Source organism: Peromyscus californicus, unplaced genomic scaffold (genome assembly GCF_007827085.1).
Source record: "Peromyscus californicus insignis strain IS unplaced genomic scaffold, ASM782708v3 Scaffold_23__1_contigs__length_62951481, whole genome shotgun sequence".
Taxonomy (NCBI): domain Eukaryota; kingdom Metazoa; phylum Chordata; class Mammalia; order Rodentia; family Cricetidae; genus Peromyscus; species Peromyscus californicus.
In genome coordinates this window covers 29,224,679-29,248,317 of record NW_026294534.1, presented here as the reverse complement: position 1 = coordinate 29,248,317, position 23,639 = coordinate 29,224,679, and the positions used below count along the sequence as shown (strand labels likewise).

General features: G+C 36.9%; 1 long non-coding RNA gene across 1 annotated transcript in view; it reads right to left on the bottom strand.

Annotated features, from left to right (window-relative positions):
• Positions 1-23,639, bottom strand: part of LOC128119047 (uncharacterized) — a 47,542-nt gene that overhangs the window by 9,450 nt on the left and 14,453 nt on the right. Inside the window, exons 2-3 of the long non-coding RNA XR_008221431.1 lie at positions 14,449-14,544; positions 8,065-8,139 (exon numbers count right to left, since the gene is read on the bottom strand). This is a non-coding gene — a long non-coding RNA (uncharacterized LOC128119047). The remainder of the gene's footprint in view (positions 1-8,064; positions 8,140-14,448; positions 14,545-23,639) is intronic.

Here is a 23,639-nt window from a genome sequence, read left to right as displayed (position 1 = left end):
TGTGTGCTCCACACACAAGCTCCTAAGTGCCTACAGAGGCCAGAAGAGGGTGTCAGATCTATTGGAACTCACTAATATGGGTTCTGGAAATAGAACCTGAGTCCTCTGCAAGAGCTCTTAATCACTGAGCTCCACATTTATATTTTAAAAACAAAAAGTCTGAAGGGCAAAATGCCAGTACTTTATTGATGGTGATGGTAAAAGAACTGTCAGTATCAATCCTCAGTCTGATAAGTTTGGCATACAGGCTTTGCCCCTTCATCATTCTCTTCCACTTGTATTTAAAGACACACACACACACACACACACACACACACACACACACACACACACACACACACACAGAGAGAGAGAGAGAGAGAGAGAGAGAGAGAGAGAGAGATATCATTATACAGGCCAAACTTTTAAAGACTGTTTCTGTTTTCACTATCCCAGTTCAAATGAGCTCAGCAGATGCCTACCTATAAAAATAAATAAATTGATAGCATACTATATGATCACCACCACATACGAATAATTCCATTATAAGGGTAAGTGAAGTACTGCAAGATGGTATGTGTGTGCATGTGTGAATGTGTGTGTGTGTGTGTATTTGAATTATGAACATAAGTGTTATCATATAACAAGAAAGTGTTCAATTATATCTAAGATAACTGTGGTTGTTTGCAAGCAATATTCAGTAGTAGCATATTGGACAGAAAATGTTGTGAGTCAGATCCATCTATGGAAGTGCAGTTCAAACACTTGTGAAACTGGGCTGGACTACATATGAACGATACATTTTTCAGGAGTTGTATGACTCCTGAAACCAATGAATTTTGTATCAGGAGCTTGCTGCTCTCTGGATCCATTACTGAATCTCAGAGCACACTTCTGAGGGTAACTCACAGGTAATATGCTACAACCCAGAACCACCAGAAATCCTTAGATTTCATACATTCAGAGAAGACCCCTCAGGGACTTCTGGGTAGGAATATGAAGGTCTCAGGACAAAGTACTGTAAAGTCTAAGACAAAATGGAGAACTACCCTATAGAAATCTGCTGGGGATGTCTTTCTGTATGCTGTGAATGTGTGTTGTTCTGATTTGATTGATAAATAAAATGCTGATTGGCCAGTAGCCAGGCAGTAAGTATAGTATAGACAGGACAAACAGACAAGGAGACTTCTGGGAAGGGGAAGCCTGAGTAAGGACGCTGCCAGCCGATGCCATGAGAAGCAAGATGTAAAGTTACCTCAGCTGCAGGAGCAGCAGGTAAGAGAGATTTGCCCTGACCATGGACCAGGTGGGACACAGGAAAACTTTAGCTACAGAAAACTACTTTAGAATTTTGGTATGTATGTGTTGGTTTTGCTTTGTTTCGTATTCCTCCTGAGAATTGATGATAAGCACAGAGGCTTATAGACATAATAGAGTAACATAAGGATTTCTCAGGACATGTTAAATTTTATATTGATTTTCAAATAAATCCTTTCTGTTTTCCAAAAGAGCCTAAGAGTAAAGCCCTTGGACAAAAATAAGTTTTGCTTATTTTGTTTGTATTGTATTTTATACACTTATAGCCCTAGTCTCTACATTTGGAGAAATGTCAGAAAGAAAAATGTAACACCCCCCGAGTTTAACACTAGCAGATAATTGGGTCAGAAACTCAGAGCAAGAAGCATCATGAAATTAGAATGCCTTCGGGCATCGGAAATATCACAGAAGTCACCAGGTCTGCTCAGCCTGCAGAGGAAGAAGGCTGAGTCCATCTCATCTGCAGGGACAGCAGGACTTGGAGAAAATTTAATGGAGCGTTTGCTCTGAAGATCAAGAGTTTTGCTCTGTAGAAATAAGAGAAGGCTTTGCAAGGAAGGTGGTCACATTGGGACGTATTTGCAGACTTTTGCCCACTATTTAAAACTCAATTGAGAGATGCAGTGAGAATAAGTTTAGATATAAAACAAAGGTAATTAAGATGCAGGAACCCCTCACGTACTTCCTGTGGGCTGCTCTTGCAGTGGCCTTCTTCCTCTGTGTGTAGCTTTTATGTTTCTAGGGATCGGTCATTTTTGCCACCTATCTCAGGTATTGATGCCCAGTTGTTCACGATACTCCCCTGTAACAACTTTTAGCTTCTTAATTTCTGTGAAATCAGTGTTACCGTCCCAAATTCATTTCTGATTTCAGTTAGTTGACCCTGTCTTTCTACCTCACCCTTCCATTTAGTTCAGTATGTGTCAAGGAATCAATACTTCATTTCATTGATTTGGGGTATTTCTCTACTATTTTTTATTTAAACTAACCTTTCTGTCGTATGTATTACTTTTTCGTTGTTTGATGTTCAGGGTCAATTTGTTCTTTTTTCTCCCAGTTCTTTAAGTGGAATGTTTATGAATTTTAACATGTTATATTTTTCTTTTCTTTCATCTGTATTTTCTAATTTCCATTTTTATTTATTCATTGGTACATTTGTTGATTAAGAACATGATGTTTATATCCACAAATTTATAAAAGCTTCCATTTTTATTGCTATTGATTCCTAAAACTATCGTGTCATCACCACAGAAGACATTTTACATGATGTATGTATATTTCTCACTTTCACTGCAATTTAGTTTATAACCCAAGATATTCTTCCCTGGCAGTGTTACTGGAAACTAAGGAAAACTGGGCACATTGCTGTCAGTTGACAAAATGATGTTTATATACTGTGTTCTGATTGTAGAAAAGCAAGATATTATTCTTACACTTAATAACTAAAGCCATGCATATTGTGTATTTTAGCTAATGTTAATATATGACTCATGTAAGTTACGTACCAAAGATTATAGACTAAAAATATGTCATTTTGCTACAAATTTGTCTTTAAAACATGGTGTCATATTAAACACAGTAGCAGTTCTTTGATGAATGTAATAAAGTATTATGCCATATAAGCTTCCCAGGGTCATTTTCATGGCTACATGGCCTTTGGAAATTTTGCGTCTAAAACAAAAATAAATGACATTTGTTTGAGAATTTTTATGCAAGTGCATTATTCTCTTTCTAACTAAACCATGCACTTAAAGAAGGGATAATTTTGTGCAAGTACAAGAATGCTGACAATTATTGCAAGCATAATGTTGAATAATAGCCAGTAACAAATAAAATATGTACATACTATAAGATCTAATTGGCAATTTTCCATTTAGTTATCTATTGTAAAATTGTTAGTAGTTTTGTTGCATTAGGCATAACATAATTACCAATACTCCCAAGAAAGATTCTCAAACAGAAAATTTGTTACCCTGCTATTATCATGTTAATAGAACAATTGTACTTAATATATTAGTAATACTGTGGACACTCAGTTACTTCTTAGTTGATACTATCATGTTATTCATTTTAAGTAGGTATGAAGCATGCAAACAGCAACAAAAACCTCTGCTAGTAGGTAGCTAATTAGATGTTAACAGGCTTTAATACATAATTAAAAGTAGACCACCCACACACAATTTACAGTTTGTAAGACTAGGAACTGAAAAATTTGGACACTGGTTACTGTTAAAAAAAAAATGGAATTAGGTATGGTTGGCATACCCTACCCTCTATCTCTTCTCCTCCCCATCTTCCACATGGTCTAGCTCAGTCTGGTCATGTCCACTCTGGACTCTCCCAGATGTCCCTGCCTCTACCTACACTCTCCTTTTTATCTATAATAAACTTTCTCCTCCACCATACCTAGGAGCGGTCATGTACTTTCCTTTCTGTTTTGTTTCTTTTTTCACTCAATGATGAAATTGGCTCCAAATGGCTTAGGTTGCCACAGCCTCACAGCTCAGCTGCCTATCATACACATGGGTTCTCTCTTGGACCATCTCTGTTCCATGCCTGCAACAATGTCCCTGGCATCTCTAATCCTAGAGTCTCCATTGGGAATTAGGGTTCACCTTCAGAAAATGACTCAATGGCCTCTCAGGGCTTCCTTGCCTGGACTCCAACCTTGAGATACATTGCCTTGTGTCGGCTTCTATCCATAACTCTGTCAATCTTTTAACTTTTTTGCCTTCAAAACTAGTACCAAGGGTATGACATTGTCATGTTCTGCTGCCAGGTCATGATTTGAGCTTGGCTTCTTTGGATCAGAGCTACGTCAGCTGCTCAGTACTGAGTCTGAAGAAACATCCCAACAGAGTTGCTTTCAAGGAACAGGGAAGCTATTCAGATGCTTTCTCAGTTCAGGCTAACTTTCTTCACATCAATTTGTATCTTTACAAGTATGAGCCTTTGATTGGTGGGGTCTTGCATTCAAGGCATCTTTTCTACTGTGAAGTTTAATAGTGTTAATCTCCGAGCACAAATGTTCAGAATTGAGACTTCCTCTTGATGGATTTTTCCTGTGCTGAATATTAAGTGCCCTTCTTTATCTCTTTTGATTGATTTTAGTTTGAAGTCTATTTTGTTAGATATTAGGATAGCTACATCAGCTTGTTTCTTAAGTCCATTTGATTGGAAAGTTTCTTTTCCCAACCCTTTACTCTGAGGTAATATCTGTCTTTGAGGTTGAGATGTGTTTCTTGTATGCAGCAGAAGGATGGATCCTGTTAATGTATCCGTTCTGTTATTCTGTGTCTTTTTATAGATGAATTGATATTAAGGGATACATAATGGGAAATTTCTTCACCAACCCAGCATCCAACAGAGGGCTAATTTCAAAGATATATAAAGAACACAAGAAACTAGATATGAAAAAAACCCTAAATAGTCCAATTAAAAATGGGGTACTGATTTAAACAGAGAATTCTCAACAGAAGAATTTCAAGTGGCCAAGAAACACTTAAAGAAATGTTCAACATCCTTAGCTGTCAGGAAAATGCAAATCAAAAAGACTCTTGGATTCCATCATACACCTTTCATAAGGGCTAAGAATGAAAAAAAGAGTATTTTCTTGTTTTTAATTAAAAGATAGTTGTATTGTTTTCTATGGTGCTTTGCCCACATATTTCTTGTGTGAATCATATATTTTTTCAACTTTTTTAAAACATTACTTATTCTTCTCTCATACAGTACATCCCAACCACAGTTTCCCCTCCCTCCACCCCTCCCAGTCACCCCCCTACCTTCTATCTCCACCCAGATCCACTCCTCTTCCATTTCCCTTCAGAAAAAAAAGGCCTCCCAGGAATATCAGTGGGACACAGCATAGCAAGATACAACACAACTAGGCACAAACCCTTGGCGAGGCAACCCAGTATGAGACTAAGAGTCCTAAGAGGCAAGTGTTAGGTTTTTTAGTAATAGTCTACCCACAACTTTCACATGGCTAAAGAGTGTTATCATTTCCAGATGACAACCCTCCTCAGGGGCAGTGTGAAAAGAAAAAGTGGCCAACTGGGTACCTTTGGTGGACCTTGTCAAGGTATGCCACTAAGAGATCATGCCACATGCAACAGTTCCAGAGTAAGAGGGTTACTGGGGAGCAGGGAAGACAAAAGGCCATCTCAGAGCGGGGACATGAGAAAAGCAAACAGACAGAGAGATCCAGGCAAGAGAGCAAGAAGAGGGTAAAGGGAGAATGTGACAGACGGATACTTTTAGGGGTGCGTGTGTTCCGTATGGAAGTATGCAGCTGTTAGCTGATGGCGAAAATGCACCGCACCTGGCAGCAGGTGATGAAGTAACTACCACCACTGAGGCAGGCTGGCAGCAGCTAACACAGTGCCCATCTGTCATTGTTTGCTTTAGCTGCCAGTTTGAAATACTTAACAAGAGGGAACATCGACTGAGGATTCGCCTCCATCAGCGTGACCTAGAGGCATATCTGTGGCATATTTACTAGGTTTCTCATTGATATGAGAGGGCTCAGGGCAGGTACATAAGAAAGACAGCTGAGCAAGCCAGAAAATCATGCTCCTCTCTAGTCTTTGCTTCCCTTCCTGATGGCAAGGTTCTGACTTTAAGGTCCTGCCCTGACTTGCCTCCATTGTGAACTACTGCTGAAGTAAATCTTGCTCTCCCCAAGTGGGTTTTGTCTAGTGTTTTATCAGAGAAACAAAAAGCAAACTAGAAGAAATCCAATGTGGTAAAATACATAAAAGACTCATCCTTTAGTTCAGTTGAGAGTGTACTAAATGTCATTTCGAGAGTAAGCTTTTCATGTTCAGTTTTGTTTCTTCACTTCCTTTGCTAACCTCTGAAATTGTGTGGCCCATCTCTTAATACTATTACGATGAAAATTGTATATCAGCATGAGTTTGAGAGGAGACATATATTCAAAGTACCACAAATAGAATGATAATGACCAACATTTAAGACAAACTCAAAGAACTTATCTCATTTACCAATAAGAGATTCAGTGAGAGGTCACAAGTGGTTTAAAGGAGAAGCTACTAAACACAATAATTGTAAGCACACAAGGAATGCCAACGTAATACAGGCAAAATAGGAAAAATCCACAGGTTGACAAGCAATTGCATTCAAAGTGTCACACTTTACATTTCCATGAACAGGAATCACTGGCATTGTTCAGTTTTCTATAGCTACAGAGTTCTGAATTAGAGAGTAAGCTCAAGCAGATAACCCACAGAGACACCCACCAAAATCCTCATAGCAACCAAAGGCAGAAATGGAGAAACTTCTCAGAACGTCAGCTGAAGAGTGATGGTCTGTGTCAAGGGCGTGGCTCACCACATATGATTCCCTTTTCATCTCACTGAGTAGTCGATCAGTTTTGTTTTTGCCACGATGGGCACTGTTTTCCAGTTGAATGAGATCAAGAATCAGAATTAAATGAGCAAAAGGTCTCTGCCCTCCTACCTTCCTTCTATTCCTTAGACTTGACCCTTTCTGGAAAAACTGAAGACACAACGATGGGGATGTCATTAAAAAAGCACAGTTCTCACCTCAGAGGAAGTAAAAGAGAGTTTATTCTGGAGCTAAACATGAGTCTAGAGCCAAATATGAGTGACCCCAGCTTGAGAAAACACCAAATTCCATGTTCCACTGGCACAACAGTTTCTGGAACTTGTTTAGTAACAGAACAAAGACCAGCATGTGTAGTGGTATTTACTCCACCAATGACCTTATATGCAAACACAAAACTTTATTCGTTGTATTATACACATATTCATACTCCTGTTTGAAATATTTTGTATATTGACACAAATGTAATATTATACTTGTCATACTGTATGTATGTTCTACCTCTGTTTAGGATATTTTGTATATTGATATATATTTAGGATTATTGTCATATTGCATGTTGTGCTATATACTACTACCTCTGTTTAAGCTATTTTGTGTACTGTCACAATTTGAGGCCACTGTTCTTATATGGTACATCTGCCTACAGACTGTTTATCTTGCTGATGTGAAGCCTTAGTCCTTAAGTTATTTAGTAGAGAAGACTTACTGAGCTATAGTCACTCATGCTTGTCATTTCTATAGTTATGCTAGTTAGGTTATCCAGACTTACAGAAACATATGTCAGATGGATAGGTAATCTTCAAACACTTCATAGACCTAGAGAATATAGCATTTAAATGTTTTGATAACTTAGATTTCTGTTGACGTGAGACATTATTGCTCATGACAGCACCAATCTGATCCTGAGAGAATGCTGGGCTTCTAAAACATTTCTGTTTGGAAGTTTGTCTTCTTTTTCAACTCTTAAGAGTACAAATGCTGTCCTTTCTGGAGGAGTGGGACACAAGGAAAAGTGACTTCTGAACTCTGCCAAAACAGGGTAAGATGGTCTTCCAAAATACCTGCTTCTGAAGATGGTCTGTCAGATACTCTAGGCCTGTAGCCAATTTGAATGCAACAACAATGCTGAGAAACTTTAGGTGACTGTCCAGGCTGCCAGTTGTCAAACTATTTGTAATATATTAACAGACCAATAACTTTCATCAAAAGCTAGACGTGCCATCAGACAGCATCCAAAGTCTAGAGCTGAGATTGCCCCACTTTGCATATTCTGCCTTCCTGCCATTTCCAACAATGCATTTGAAACTTGTCTTGATTTACACTTATTACGATCAACCCCTCTGAGCCTATTAAATAGATAACAGAATTTATTGTTATAAATTGAGGAAATACACTCACAATTACAGAATGGAGTAGACAGCAGAAGTCATCCTCTGATCTGACTGGAGCGAATCCACCTTACATGCAGGAGCTCTAAAGAAACATATGTGAGCAAGTAATGCCTAGTAAGGGGATAAAGATAGCCACAAATACATTGTAATTTGGCTCTGGATTGCGGCATCCCAACCTCTCTAGGTCATTAAAGTTTTAGTCAGTTAGTCAGGCTAGTCAAAGGTCCACTGTAAGATTGTAAGGTGCAATTTTTCCTTGAACTATGATTCATGGATGACAGGAAAAGATTATGCATAAGAAAGCCAATGGTGGCCAATAGTAGCTAAGAAAGCCAGCAAACTTGTTAGTGTTCACTGGTGAGAGTGCCTGGGTGCTTCACAATTTCTCCTTGGTTTCTTAATTTTACCTGTATCTCTGCACAGACCAACTTATTAAACTCTTTTGCATTTCAATGCTGAGTGTACCATCTGTTCCCTGATGTGACCCAGACTCATACATATGGGATCTGTCAGAAATATCACCCGAAAGCCATTGAAGAGCTGATGAAATGTGATGGAAGCACCGGTCTGAGAAAAACAAAGCAGGTTTTTCCACTTGAAATTTACTAGGTCAGCCTCACTCAGTGGAATACATATATCTATAGATATATAGATACATAGATATATAGACAGATGGATGTGTATATGTTTAAATATGCATGCAGTTACATATAATCTTGAATGGATAATAATTCACATTAGTCTTGTATCAATTTAATAAGTTAAATTAATACTGATAATTCTATATAAAATCAATACAATAAATTATCTTTTTAATTGTATACTATACCCCACATTTTTTTCTTTTTAAATATTTTTATTTTATAATTAATTTAATTTTACATATCAGCCACGGACTCCCCTGTCCTCCCTCCTCCCACACCCCAGCCTTCCCCCCAATCCATCCCCTATTCCCACCTCCTCAAAGGCAAGGTCTCCCCTGGGGAGTCAGCCTAGCCTGGTAGACTCAGTTGAGGCAGGTCCAGTCCCCTCCTCCCTACACCATGGCTGAGCAAAATGTCTCGGCATAGGCCCTAGGTTCTAAAAAGACAGCTCATGCACTAAGGACAGGTCCCGGTTCCACTGTCTGGGGGACTCCTAAACAGTTCAAGCTAATCAACTGTCTCACTTATCCAGAAAGCCTGATCCAGTTCCATGGGAGCTCCTCAGCTATTGGTTCACAGTTCATTTGTTTCCACTAGTTTGGCTATTTGTCCCTGTGCTTTTTCCAGTCATGGTCTCAATATCTCTTGAATGGATAAATAAAATGTGGTACATATACACAATGGAGTACTACTCAGCAGAGGAAAACAATGACATCATGAGGTTTGCAGGCAAATGGATGGAACTAGAAAAAAATCATCCTGAGTGAGGTAACCCAGACTCAGAAAGACAAACATGGTATGTACTCACTCATAAATAGATACTAGATGTAAAGTAAAGGATAACCATACTTCAACTCACAACTTCAGGGAGGCTACCTAGTAAAGAGGACCCTAAGAAAGACACAGGGATCTCCCAATGACAGAGAAATCGATGAGATCTACATGAGCAAACTGGGGGTGGGGGATAGTGGAGGGCAAGGGTTGGGGGAAAGAGAGCTTATGGGGGTGGGAGGTCCCAGTTGGATCAGGAACAGAGTGGGAGAACAAGGAAAGAGAGACCATGATAAATGTAGACCCTATGGGAATAGGAAGAAGCAGAGTTCTAGAGAGGTCCCCAGAAATCCACAAAGATACCTCCACTATAGACTACTGGCAATGATAGAGAGAGTGCCTGAGTGACCTACTCTGGTGATCGGCTGGCCGAACTACCTGTCATGATAGAACTCTCATCCAGTGTCTGATGGAAGCAGATGCAGGGATCCACGGCCAAGCCCCAGATGGAGTTCCAGGAGTCCAATCGGTGAGAGAGAGGAGGGATTATATACCCTACGTTTTTGTAAGAAGTGTTTCCTACTCAAAAAAAAAAAAAAAAAAAAAAAAAACCTATTAATGGGGCTAGTGAAATGGGGGAGGCATAAAGCACTTGCTTCACAAACCTGATGGCATGTTTAGCATTTCAGCACCCATGTAAGTGTGAGAGGCAGACATGTAACTCTAGCCCAGGCTAGCTAGCCCTTTTCAAGGAAAGGAAGATAGAAGCAGAAGAATCATCACAGGCTCGCAAGACAGCTTAACCAACAGTTAATAGAAGAGACCCTGTGTCAATAAAAAAAGAAGTGCCTGGATTCCAGTACCTGCTTCTCATTATGTTCATCCATTTGTGGAAGCAACAGAAGACAGAGCAAAGACTATGCATCCTATTAAACATATCACTTTCTCTTATACCAACTTTATTGAGCACAGCTGGACAGTGTGCTCCTTACCTTTGGTACCGACACCTGTGTGTACCTGTCCATAGTTTCCAGTCTCCACCTTCACAAGGTCAGGACTGACGCTCCAGTTTGTCATCTCACTACACACATGCAAAGTGTGTGACCAAACAGACTTGAACATGCGTGCACACGAGGTATTAAGTACATCTTAGATATGTAGAATTTCTAATGACTCATCATATGCCGCTGCTTAAAATATAAAAGTCAGTTTAGCCAAACTCTACTAATATAACTAAGTACTTCCAGTTCGGGGACAGGATAACAATAACAATTAATTTGATGAAACATCTCATTACATTTAATTTGGCATATCAGTTTATGAACACATTGCGGTGAAAAAAAATTTTGAAACATAGATTATTCTGATTTAGTTATTAGTAAATTGAAGGAATGATTTCATCCATATGCTGAAGTAGTATTATCAGCATATGGTTACCAGAAACTACCATTTACTGTGTGATTTAAGTTGTATTATAAAATTTATATTCACTATTGGTATTTGCATTGCTATCTGATTACATTTGTTTGGTTTGTAAGCATCCTGTGTAAAGAGGATGTTAGTGCCTTGGATGGCATGCTAGCTTGAGGAAAGTTTCTCAGCTTTGTTTGCCTTCACATCTTTTAAATTAATGCCTTACCAGTTCATATGTAATCATTATTTACATATGATCTCTGTATTACCTAAATAATTTGGAAAATGTCTGAACCTGAAATATAATGAAATATTTACCTTTATTTTCTTCTAGAATCATTATGGTGAAAATTCACACATAAATCTCTGATTCATTTGCCCTTATCTTTGTTCCTGACATATTTTTTTAAAAGTAGTTTGCTAGACATTTTATCACAATTGACATAATTTCTTTGCACAAAAATAATTTTCATGCACACATTCATTGCTATAAAGCCTGTACATGTTTTGCAAACTTTGAATGCATGACTTAAATAGACTTTTGATTATAACATGATCAAATTTTGGTACCTCTGAGTCTTAAGCAGATGCCCATAAAGTTTACAATTTTTGGTCAGCACATGATAATGGTTCATATAATCTTTAATCTAAAAATTTGATTAAAAATTTTAAAATTTAAACTCTTTTGTGAGGGAAAATGAATTTTCATAAAAAACTAAATTCTTGACATATGCATGTACATTCTTATAAAAGCAATGTATCTTGAATTTTTTTGTGTATTACCAACAGTAATATGTCTTTCCAGAGCCATCACATGAACACTGGATATTACAAACTGTTGAGTCTTTCTAAGAGAACATAACACATGTAAGCATGCTGGAGAGAAATTTGTCAGTATACAGTGAAGTAGATATTCATATCCAATGACCCTATGAGTTGAGTTCTAGGATCTACCAGAACCAACAGATTATGTCTTGATTTTTATAAGCTTAGTCAATGGCTGAGGGAAGGAGCCCCACTTTTCCTTTGATATGAATAATGAATCATGATGATATGAGCTTCCACAAAATTATGTCTCTCCAGTGGAAACTTGCTGTGGGATGGTCTGTATGTCAAATTGCTCTGATTGGTCAATAAATAAAACACTGATTGGCCAGTGGCTAGGCAGGAAGTATAGGCGGGACTAACAGAGAGGAGAAAAGAAAGACTAGGAAGGCAAAAAAAGTCACTGCCAGCTGCCGCCAGGACAAGCAGCATGTGAAGATGCTGGTAAGCCACGAGCCACGTGGCAAGGTATAGATTTATGGAAATGGATTCATTTAAGCTATAAGAACAGTTAGCAAGAAGCCTGCCATGGCCATACAGTTTGTAAGCAATATAAGTCTCTGTGTTTACTTGGTTGGGTCTGAGCGGCTGTGGGACAAAGATTTGTCCTGACTGTGGGCCAGGCAGGAAAACTCTAGCTACAGAAACTGCCATGTATATTGAAAAGAGAAGGTACAGCAAAACCATTATGACTAGGCTTAATAACAAAAAAGAATGTTAGAGCTATTAGGAAGTTAAAATCATTAAGTTCAGTTTTCTCTAATGCACACATTATATACACACTGACATGCAAAGAAGTAAAGACTACCTTAAAAGAAACTACAAGAAGATAATAAAAAGGGAACGAGAAAGAAAAGGAAAAGGAATGAATAGTTGAGTGATCTCTTGTGGCCATGGACGATTTTAAAATAAGTATCTAAGAAAGAACTTTATTCGAGTTCTAGTTCACTGAACCTCTCCTGGTTTTTAGAATGACTGATTCAGGAGCCAATCATTGCTCAAATCATTAAATTCAGTTCACTCCAAGTTATTCTTTTAATATCTTAAGCAGAATTTCAACTTCATATTCTACTTTTACATATTGTGAATGAATGTAGATTTAAGTATTTTTGTGTACCAGGACTAACTGAATTGAAAGAGCATCCATTTCTTCAATATTTGTTTCTTTGATATAAAATTTCTATTGCATGCATAATGATTTAAAAGTTGTAGAAGCTGAGTAAGACTTAAAAGTTAGAAACTAGCAAAGAAAATTCACAGGTGTCTCTTAAAAGCACAAGCAACTGAGATGGCTAGTCCACAGGGCATTTTCATGGTTGATTTTCTGCACACCAGACAGCAACAGCTGCCACTTGGAATAGACATACTTTCTGTCTAATAAGAGAATAAGGCAAGTGACTTCTTCTGAACAACTAAGTTTAGTATATTCTGGGCATAGACTATATGCTTGTAAACCTACAGCCATTACAGTTATACTAAAATATATAAATGTATGCATATAACTATAATATTTATCTATGCTCCTTATTAATTTATTCAACATTACCTTGGGAGTAGATAGTCTAAGCATTAAATGTCTGCAATTTGACAATAGGACCCTGTTGTTCAAGGCCTTATATACTTGGATCATAGAACATGGAGTGCTGGTTGCGATCTAGAATTTTCATACCTACTGGCTAATTTTCATAGTCATGAAAGGTAGTATGCACACTACTGGAGGAGAAAAGGAATAATCAACCTTACCAGTTGTTAACACTATAAGCTCTAATAACAACTGGCCTGGTAAGACATGTACATTGATGCAAAAGTGGCAGAAAATGCCATGGGAATATCAAACCACTTTCTGACTGAATTTACAGCTCCACTCTACATGTTGGGACCTATAGCTGGAACCATTATTAGTGCCAACAACCTGTGATTAGATAGGTCATAGGTATTAGGAAATAACCTACTGTTACTCTGCTAAATGGGCATAGTATTAAACTCACTCCTAATGATTTATTGCTACATCAATAGATTAGTGTATTTCTCAAGCCTCACCAAGGAAGATTCTTTTTGCAGTAGATGGCAATTAACGCAGAGACCAACAAATGGTCCAAGCTCAGAAAACCCCCCTCCGAGGCTCAAGGATCATGACAGAAGGTGGGGTAGAGAGACTGTAAGAGCCAGAAGTGGTGGATGACCATAAAATGTTTTCCAGAAACATCAGGGTAAATACACATATGAATTCAAGATGGTTGTAACAGCATGCCCAAGACCTGTACAAGCTCAAGTCAGACAAAAATCTAAGCATGAAGAGGGAGAGTGGGCATAAAGTCTCAAATCTGGATAAGGAGCTATTGGCAATTGATAGCTGCTAGGAAATTGGGAAATTTTCTCTAAGGGTGTGGCGCCTAACAGGTTGACCACACTCCCATGGAAGGTCATTTATCCAAAGGAATAGGTAGCACAAACTGAACTTGATGGGTAAAAGAGAGAAAAACACACACGCATGCACACACACACACACACACACACACACACACAGAGAGAGAGAGAGAGAGAGAGAGAGAGAGAGAGAGAGAGAGAGAGAACACAATCAGACACAAAGTACAAAGTTGGGTGGGTATTATGGATGATGGGTGGATCTTGGAAGAGGGAGGGGAGATGTGAATATAATCAAAACATATTGTAAAATATTCTCATAGAATTACTAAAAAATAGGTAAAAATAGGTGTGTAATATCCCCAATAACTTACCTGAGAAAATGAAGAATGCTGCCTCTGATGCTGATAAATCATGTCATTGTGGCTCTAAGGACCTGGTCAAGGAAGTTTTGTGTCCAGTATCTTCATCTATAAAAATAAAGGCATTGGGCTTTTCTGCATGTTGAAAACTAAGAGTGTGTCGACGTTTTTTTTTTTTTTTTTATAAAAGAATGTTAAAGACCTGAGAATCAAGCAAACCTCTTTATAATTAGCCATAATTAACTATGCATCAACCTTTATCTCACTTGTTAAGTGTCAAAATTCCAAATTCCAGGATAAATGGTCACTCCCTGGTCTCTCACCAACATCTTCAGTGTCCTTGCTTTTTGCTCAGTGTGTGAAACTGTAATGTTTGATCAATGATCTGTATTTCTTCACGTGCTACATAGGAATTAAGCCCCTCTCCTCATTTAGTTAACTCTCTTTGTTAAAAATCTCAGTTGATACACAACTTCTGAGTAGCCTCAGTGTCTGATATCTAAACTCCTGCTCGCGTGCTATGCTAATCCATTGTACATTTGTCTGTTACTACATTGAATTATTCTCCCTTTCATTATTTAAGTTATCTCATTGAGCATATGAAAGATAAATTATGTCTTTTTATTTTGAAAGCTTTGATTCATTGTAGAATTTACTATATATAACTGTAATCTAATAGCTATAGTTTGAATTAATCAAAGAGGGAACAAAAATAAAGTCACACATGAAACTACCTCAATGAAGTTCATTCTAACAATATTTTAAAACTAATTTATATTTCATCTAAAGTTGCTAATACTGTCGTGTCTTTCTTCTGAATTTGTGGGATTAAGATTTTACCTCAAACACCAAGTTGTTTTAATTTTCTTAATTATAATACCTTTAAAAACTAAACATAGAAATAGAAAACATTTCTCAAAGAAACACACTTCTATAATTATAAATTATAATAATCATTAAAATGTTACTTTATCGAATGTCTAGAAACATAATTCCTCAGCACCACATTTTCTTATCAGATTAAAAATACAAAATATTAATCACAAGGAAGGAAGAAATTGGGCCTCTCACATGGAAGTTCATGAGCCAAGGCTAACCGTATAAGAGTTCACTGTGCCATTAATACATTTTAGGTATGTCAATTTACAGTGAATATTTTTGAAATGTTGAAACTCTTAACATGACTTCTGCTCTTCAAAAACCAGTATTTGAATTTCAATTCTGACACACAATATATTATTTTTTATTCACATGAGGAAAAGACATGTTTATGGATTCATAAAATTAAGAGCATGTTCTTGCTGAAAAGAGGATCATTAATGAGTTATGCACACTGTTTTCATTTACTTAGGAAAATTCATAAAAAGCAAGTTATTTATTCAGGAAAAGTATAGCCAACCATAAAGCATATCAACCACATTTTCAATCTTCCTTATATTTAAGATGATGTAGTAACGTTAGGAATGGTGATGAGAAATGGTTAAGGTGATTTATGGCTCATCCATTTTGCTTTTTTTGTGGTACAGAAGTTGCTCAGTAGGAAACAGAATTTTGTGACATAAATGTGACTTCTAGGAGATAGTTAGTAGGTGTTTAAAATCATAAGGTTTCAATATTTGTCACTTAACACACTTGTGCTGTTAGCTCTCTTATGATGCCTTTACTCTGTGATCAAATGAACCTGCCTCCAAGTCTACTGCCACACTAGGCAAGACAGAGAACCATTTATTTACTCTTTTGCTTGGTATTTTAAAGAGAGAGAAAAGATTCCTTGCTCCAGAAGTCACAATTACTCACTTGGAGTCGCTCCATACCAGGGATCATAATTTCTTCTATAGGGATTTTCTGTGTAGCTTGGCTATTGAAGTATCCTGTGGCACCTTAGAAGAATCCATGAATGGTATCTGGATTAGTACATAAAAACAAGCCTGGTACCTCCTCTGTTGGAATACCTTCTCTGAAGGAATGAGACAGAGTGACTTCTCTTTTTCATGTAGAGTAAGTGGTTCATAAGAGATAAAGTCACATTGCAAACAAAAGACATAGGCAAAAGGAGGGATTCTTGGTCATTTATGTGATAACTAGTTGGTTCTAGCGAAAACTGTGACCTATCGTGGTTGGGCAACCAGACCTCCAGTCCTCTTTCGATGGGAAAACTTTTTTAGTACTTCCTTGGTTTAAAATGGTAAAGAAGGCAAGAATCCAGAAAATGTTCACTGAATCATGCCCAGATCTCTGGGAGGGGATGATGGTGATACTTTACAATAAGCATCTTGCTTTACATGTATGTTCTTGCTCAGTTTTGAAACTTATCCCAGCATAGAACTGATCATGATGGACTATTAAATCTAAGTCCTAATTGATATCAAAGGAAAAACAAGCCATTAAATAAAACAAGTTACATCAAAAGCACACTGAAAAGGAAATTGGGTCATTCTTTAAACTCATTCTTAGAGTATCAGGAAGTATATTTGCCTTCATTATGATGCTTGTGTGTTTCTAAAGGTCTGTGGGGCTTGCCAAGAATTGATATAAAATCACGTTGACCATCTAAACATAGTTCTTTATTATGATCCTGGCAATGTATTGTTTATTTTTTCTTATTCATATGTTTGGTAATAAGTTCAAGATATATAACCCACAGTGGCCTGAAAATCCCTATGAAGTTGTCTGTAAACTCACGAGCCTGCAGCTTCTGCAAGCTGAGTGCTGAGACTATATGTGCAAGTTACAATGGCTGACAGTTTAGTGTTTGTTCATAGATATTGTGGGGTGTCTTTCTGTATGTGTGAATATGTGTTATGCTCATTGGTTTAAAAAAAAAGCTGACAGACCAGTAGCTGGGCAAGAATTTCAGTGAGAAAGTCAAACTGAGAAAGCTGGGAAGGAGAAGGGCATAGTCAGCAGCCACCAGCCAGCTGCCAATGAATGAAGACATGTAGAAAATGAGGTAACAAGCCACCAACCATGTGACTAAACAGACAAGAATTATGGGTTAACTGAAGTGCGAGTGCTAGTTAGTAATAAGCCTGAGCCACTGGCCAAGCATTTATAAGTAATATGAAGCCTCTGAGTTGTTTCTTCTTTTTGGGGGGTGGGGACTGACTGGCAGGAGAGAACCCTCTAGTTACAGATAGAATTACTGTAAAGTTCATTAAAATCTCCACAATGATTCATGTTCATAATTTAGTGATTTCAAATGACTTATCCACACATACAATTCATAACTTACAGTGTCTGGACTCAATATTAGCCCTATTTCCATAGAAGGTTGGAGTTTTTAAGCATAAGAAAAACTATAGTACAGATTCTCACATTGCTCTGAAATAGAAATGAGCATGTTGTTTCAACAAAAGACAGAACAACAAAACAGATAGAAAATATTCCAATTATATTTCAGGGAATAGTACTAGTCCAGTGTTGAACATAATGTAATTTGTTTGTAAGTAATAAAATCTTCATTTATTAGGGGTGTAAAATAAGTGTTCCTTGATATTAAGTCTACTACAAATATTTATATATTAGAAAACTCTTTTTATCATACAAAAAAGGTCAGCTCTATTTTGGCATATTGGCTCTGGATGGTCTAAAATTATCTTTGTTCCTGGAAGTCATGGATCTTCATATATTTAATTGTAAATGTACCTAGAAGGCTTCCTCCCATATTACACAGACATTATGCTATTTATTTGTACAGTAAAGTAACTTCTTATCCACATATTTTCCTCACATTTGACTGGTCCCTGACATCAGCTCAGAAAATGAAGATGGTGTTTTTATATTAAATCATAATTTCACAGCATTTATCAAAAATATAACAGAGCTTTTAGATTACTGATAATGGAAATGTAAACATGAAAGCAAAAATTATACTATGTGCAAGACAAAGTTTTTCTTAGTACCTTGCACAGTACACAAAGAGAGGAAATATAAATAACTCTACTTACAAAACATTTCCTGAAGAATATTCTCTTAAAACTGGAGATAGGTAAAATACTTGTCACACTAGCATAGCAGAAGTTGCCTTACTCATCAAGAGTCTTAACTTCAAATGCACTTTAAGGAGAGTCTCCTGGTGAAGGGCCAGAAGATTTCATCTCCAAAGGAAAGACATATAAATTGTACTGTAGCCTTAAAGTTATACAAATTTGATCTTATATTTGAAACCAAGGTATAACTTATGTTAGATTAGTATACAAAATTTATTGAACTCCCCTTTGGCTTTCTTCAAACTCAAACCTTTAGGATTAAGATTTATTTCAAGTTAGGGAAATATAATGCTTAAGTTTGTGATTCATTATTCTGATTATTTTTAAAGAGCAAAATTATGTCAGTGACAAAATTAGAGATGCTTAACAAGGCTTTTAGCACTTTTTCTTGCTTGAGAAACTGACTTCGATTGGCTTATATAATATGCTGTTAGAGATATTTTTGTAAAAGCTTAACAATAACAGGTTTGCTTGCAAATTAACAATATGAAATAAACACGTGAGACAGAAAATCAACCTTGGTGAATAATAAATGTTTTTGTGCAGCAGTGCTTCCTGAACTAGCATGATTTGCCTTTTCTGAGATTCTAAGACCTCAAGTGTACTGTGATCTTCCACACCACACAAGTATGGCAGGAGATGAAGCACCAATAGAGTTTAACACACACCCCAACTCTGTTCTATGTGTTTGGGTTATGCCCCAAGTCGTAAATCTGGTTGTCACCTATTTAAGAATGCATTAAGAAATCCAGGAAGGAGGCACTAAGTCAATTGTATCAATTTAGCTTCTAAATTTAAAAAGTAAAAGGGATGACATGCCTAACATTATTATTAAGACAACCATGAAATGAAGTTCCCATCCTTGTGACAAGATTCAGAGAGCCAGATCAAATGGAAATCAGCTAGTGTCCTAATAAAGGTCTGTGTGATATCAGGGGCTGGTTTGTAATAAGCAAAGAGAACATAAGAATCTTTTCAAAGAGTTCACACAACAGTCTGGTGCTGAGCTGCTGCAGGGATGCAGAGAAGCATTGGGAAGAAGGTGCCATAGCTCTTTGTCATAGATTTGTTCTCAAGTTAAAACGGTCAAAAATCTTTCTTCTTTTAAAAGCATGAGTTCCCATGTATCATTTGGAAACTGTTGAGAGGATTCAGCAACCACTTGAAAAGTTCCTTGTGGTTGGCGAAATAGATCTTCTGGCAACATTGCATCGGCATCAATTATCCATGTGTCTCTTGAATGGTGGCAAGACAAGTGAGTAGCACAATGATATATAGAACTACTTAACAGGTGTCCAGCTGGGTAGGTAGTATCTATGGGATGTGTCCATGGAGGAGAAAGTAAAATCAATTTTGTAATAAATTATTTGGCTCTACATGGCAAGAGACAGGCCTGAAATGGAGCTCCTCTAAAACTTAGGTGAGACATGAAAGTGTACATTTTAGATTCTGGTGCATAGGGGAGACACATGGAGAAATGGAGAGGGTGTACATTTTAGAATCTGCTGCTGGGGATGCAACATAATACACATTCTACATCCTCAGAAATCTTGATGAAAGAATTAAGAGTTTGCTAATTGTCAATTTTTAAAATCGAAACACAAATCTGAGAAACAGAAGTTTAGCTGCTCATGAGATCCTTTATCCCAGCTGTATTGCTATCCCCCATGCCTAAAATGCCACCCTATCTTTTCTTATCCTAACATAAACATTTTACCTTTGATTTTTTCTTTTTCCACCCAACTTACTATCTCCAGTTATTGAGTCCACATTTTCATTACAAATACTATGCTCTCTAAGTATTACATCTTCTGTTTTATGTAGAAATCCTACTCTTCATCCCCAAATAATAGACATGCTTTCTTCAGCAAATTTTACTTTTCTGGAAATTTCTTTCAGACACAGCAAAAAACTTCTTTTAAATGTCAAAAGCAACTAAGCAGACAAAATTAAAAAAAAAATCATGTCAGACGGTGGTGACAGATGCCTTTAATGAATGCCAGCACTTGGGAGGCAGAGGCAGGTGGCTCTCTGTGAGTTCAAGGCCAGCCTGGTCTACAGAGCGAGACCCAGGAAAGGCACAAAGCTAGAGAAACCCTGTCTCGAAAAAAAAAATCGCAAACAACAAAAACTAAAGAAATTGTTTCTACCAAAAGCACAACGTAAAGTTAAATACAGCAATAGCAGTGAACTGGAAACTTTGGGGCCAGTTTTTATTTCCATGGCTAACCAGAGCAGTGGTTAGCAAAATTACAGTTACAAAGTAGGAGCTTTATGGTTGAGGGTCCCCACAACATGAGGAACTGTATTAACGAGCTGCAGCATTAGGAAGGTTGAAAACCACTGAACTAGACAGATAGATTGCCAGTGGGGGCAAGTGGAAGAAAGAGAAATCAGAGAAGACACTGGACTGGCTACAGGTTGCCATCAGTTTTGATGACAGTTACTTCTTGGTAGTCTATGCTCCTTATACATGTGCAGTAGGGATGACAATATCAGTGTATTTCCAGCATGACAGTTGTACCCCACATACAGCAAGCATTAAAAAACTCAACTAGCTTTAAGTGTCCTTCACACTTTCTTCTGTGAACTATATTCCTCTTTGACATTTCTAATAGTTCTTCGGAATCCTTTTACATTCTACTGAAATCAAACAATCTTTAAGAGACTTATTTTTAAACTTTTGCTCTACTGTTAGTCTTTCCTGCACTCAAAACATCTTTATAATGCTTTAAACATGTCTTGTAAACCTATTGTAATGCAATTTCTCACGGTAAGTCTTTTTATACTTCAAATGCTAAAAAAATATTTCTTAATTTGAATATAACAGCACATCAAGGGATTGAGTATATGATAGCTAATTTATTCTTTTCTCACATGTATAATCTTGAGTAATCAATTTTAATGTCTTTTATGTCTTTATATCTACAAGATATAAAGTGTGCTTTGGGTTCCAACTAAGAATAAATCCAAACAATGCAAAACCCCTGTGTATCTTAAATACTAAAATGGTGTGCCTCTAAGTAAAGATATCTACTCATCTATTAAATAAAGATTATGTCAGGATTTGGTAGTTTTGTTATCAAAGTATATTGACATGAGGACAGTCACAATTTCTTCAATTTCTTATTTTAGATATATCTACTAAATATTCTTGTCTATTGGCCACTCCCCTTTGGTATAATTTTTTAATTTTTAAATTACATTTGTGTGTGTGTGTGTGTGTGTGTGTGTGTGTGTGTGTGTGTGTGTGTGTGTGTAGGTCAAAGGACAACTTATGAGTCCTTCAGTCAAGTAGTTTCTAGAAATCTACAAGCTTGGTATAAGCATCTTTAGATGATGAGCTTTCCTGTCAGTCATTGATATTATTTCAAAATAGAGTTTATTTCTCCTCTTTAAAATGAAAATCATTTTTAAAATATATTTACCTAATTTAAAATAGAAGATATTTAAAGCAGATTGGACTAGTTATGAAAAATTTCATTATGAAAAAGTAGAGACTACAGAAAAACAATATGTATAAAAAAAGTGAAAATTTCTCTGAATTCCATCCCTAAAAAGAACAGGTTCTATGATTTTGGAATACTATACTGCTTTCTCTATTATTGATTATTCAGTGCACTTAAAAATAAATATATTTATTTCTAGACAGAAAAAGAGGTATATAAAAAAAATCTAGTGTGAATATGCTATTCCTGTCTATTTTATGTTCCTTTTCTTTGTTTCTTTCACTGATTAAGCAAATCATCCCTTGCATTTGTTTTAATTCTTCCACTGTTCAGTATTAATTGTGCAGAAATCATTATCATTACATGTTTCTCTATATGCACATATAACTAGATGTAAACCTAATACAATGTAATACATAGCAACTCATCCATATGTCAGTTTAGAATATTTGGTTCTGTTTTGTAATTATGATAGCCAATGTACAGGTTTAAATTTTGCATTTTCACGTAACAAAGAAATTACACCTTTCCCCTTTTCTTATGCCACATGTCTCACAATGTTGTTGCTGTCTTTTTGCCCTGTTTGGCATTCTTGTACAGGTAGCATTGCTATCTTCTTAATTGAATTTGTATTTCTCTTTTTGGAGTACAAGTGATCAAATACAGAGCTATTTGCACACTAGGTAAGCACTGTGCCACTGAGCTATAACCCCAGTCCTATGGAGGCAGCTAGCTTTGCACTCACTCTGTAATCCAGGCTGGCTTTGAACTGTCAATGCTTCCGCCAGTCAAGTATCTGAGGTAATAGAACTGCAACATTAGGCCTGGATGGATTTGGTTGTGGTGATATTTTATTTGTGCTGGAATGTGGTGTGGTGATATTTTACTTGTGTGTTGATAAATAAAGCTTGCCTGGAGATCAGGGGGAAAAGGCCAGCCATTTTAAGCAAACAAAGAAGTCAGGCAGTGGTAGCACATGCCCTTAATCCTATCACTTAGCAGGCAGGTGTTCTGTGTATTCAAGGCCACACTAGGGAACAGAGTCAAGTGTGATGACACACGCCTTTAATCCCAGTACCAACCATAGAGGACTGGAGGTCTGTACAGACAGACAGAAAGTGACAAAGCTGTGTCGGAAGAGGAAGTGAGGTAGCTGGGCTAAGATAGCCAATGAGAGAGAAGAATAGCAAGGCAATAAAGGTGTGGGTAGACAGGAAGTAACTAGCATTTGGAAGCTGCAGAGTTGGTGAGGTAAGGTTGGCTGGTGGCTTTCCCTATTTCCCTGATCTAAGGCTTTCACCCCTATATTTGGCTCCTTGTTTTTTTATTTAATAAGACCATTTAGAAATTCATCTACATTTGTTTATGTTCAAATATTATGATTTATTCTTCTGACAGTGGCTCTTATCTTAATTGTTTATTTATCTTACGCCTGTCACTTTGTAAAATTTTTATAAGCATTAAATATTAACCTTGTGTCTGTTTGTCTACATGTAATTATCCAAATCTTTGGTTTGTTCATTGATTATGTTTTTGACATCTGTTAGCTATTTTCCTATATTTTTACCCAAGCTTGCAGCTTTCTGAGTCTTTAGAAAAATATCCCAAGGACGAATATTTTTTTTCCTGGAATGCATTTCATAAGCTGCTTGCTGATTTATTTTTCTGGAAACTGATGTTTAGATGACAGAAAATCATTTTCTTCCTACTATTTGCTAAAATGTAAGGATGAGAATTGCCCTTGACCCTGTTTTCTGAGTGATTG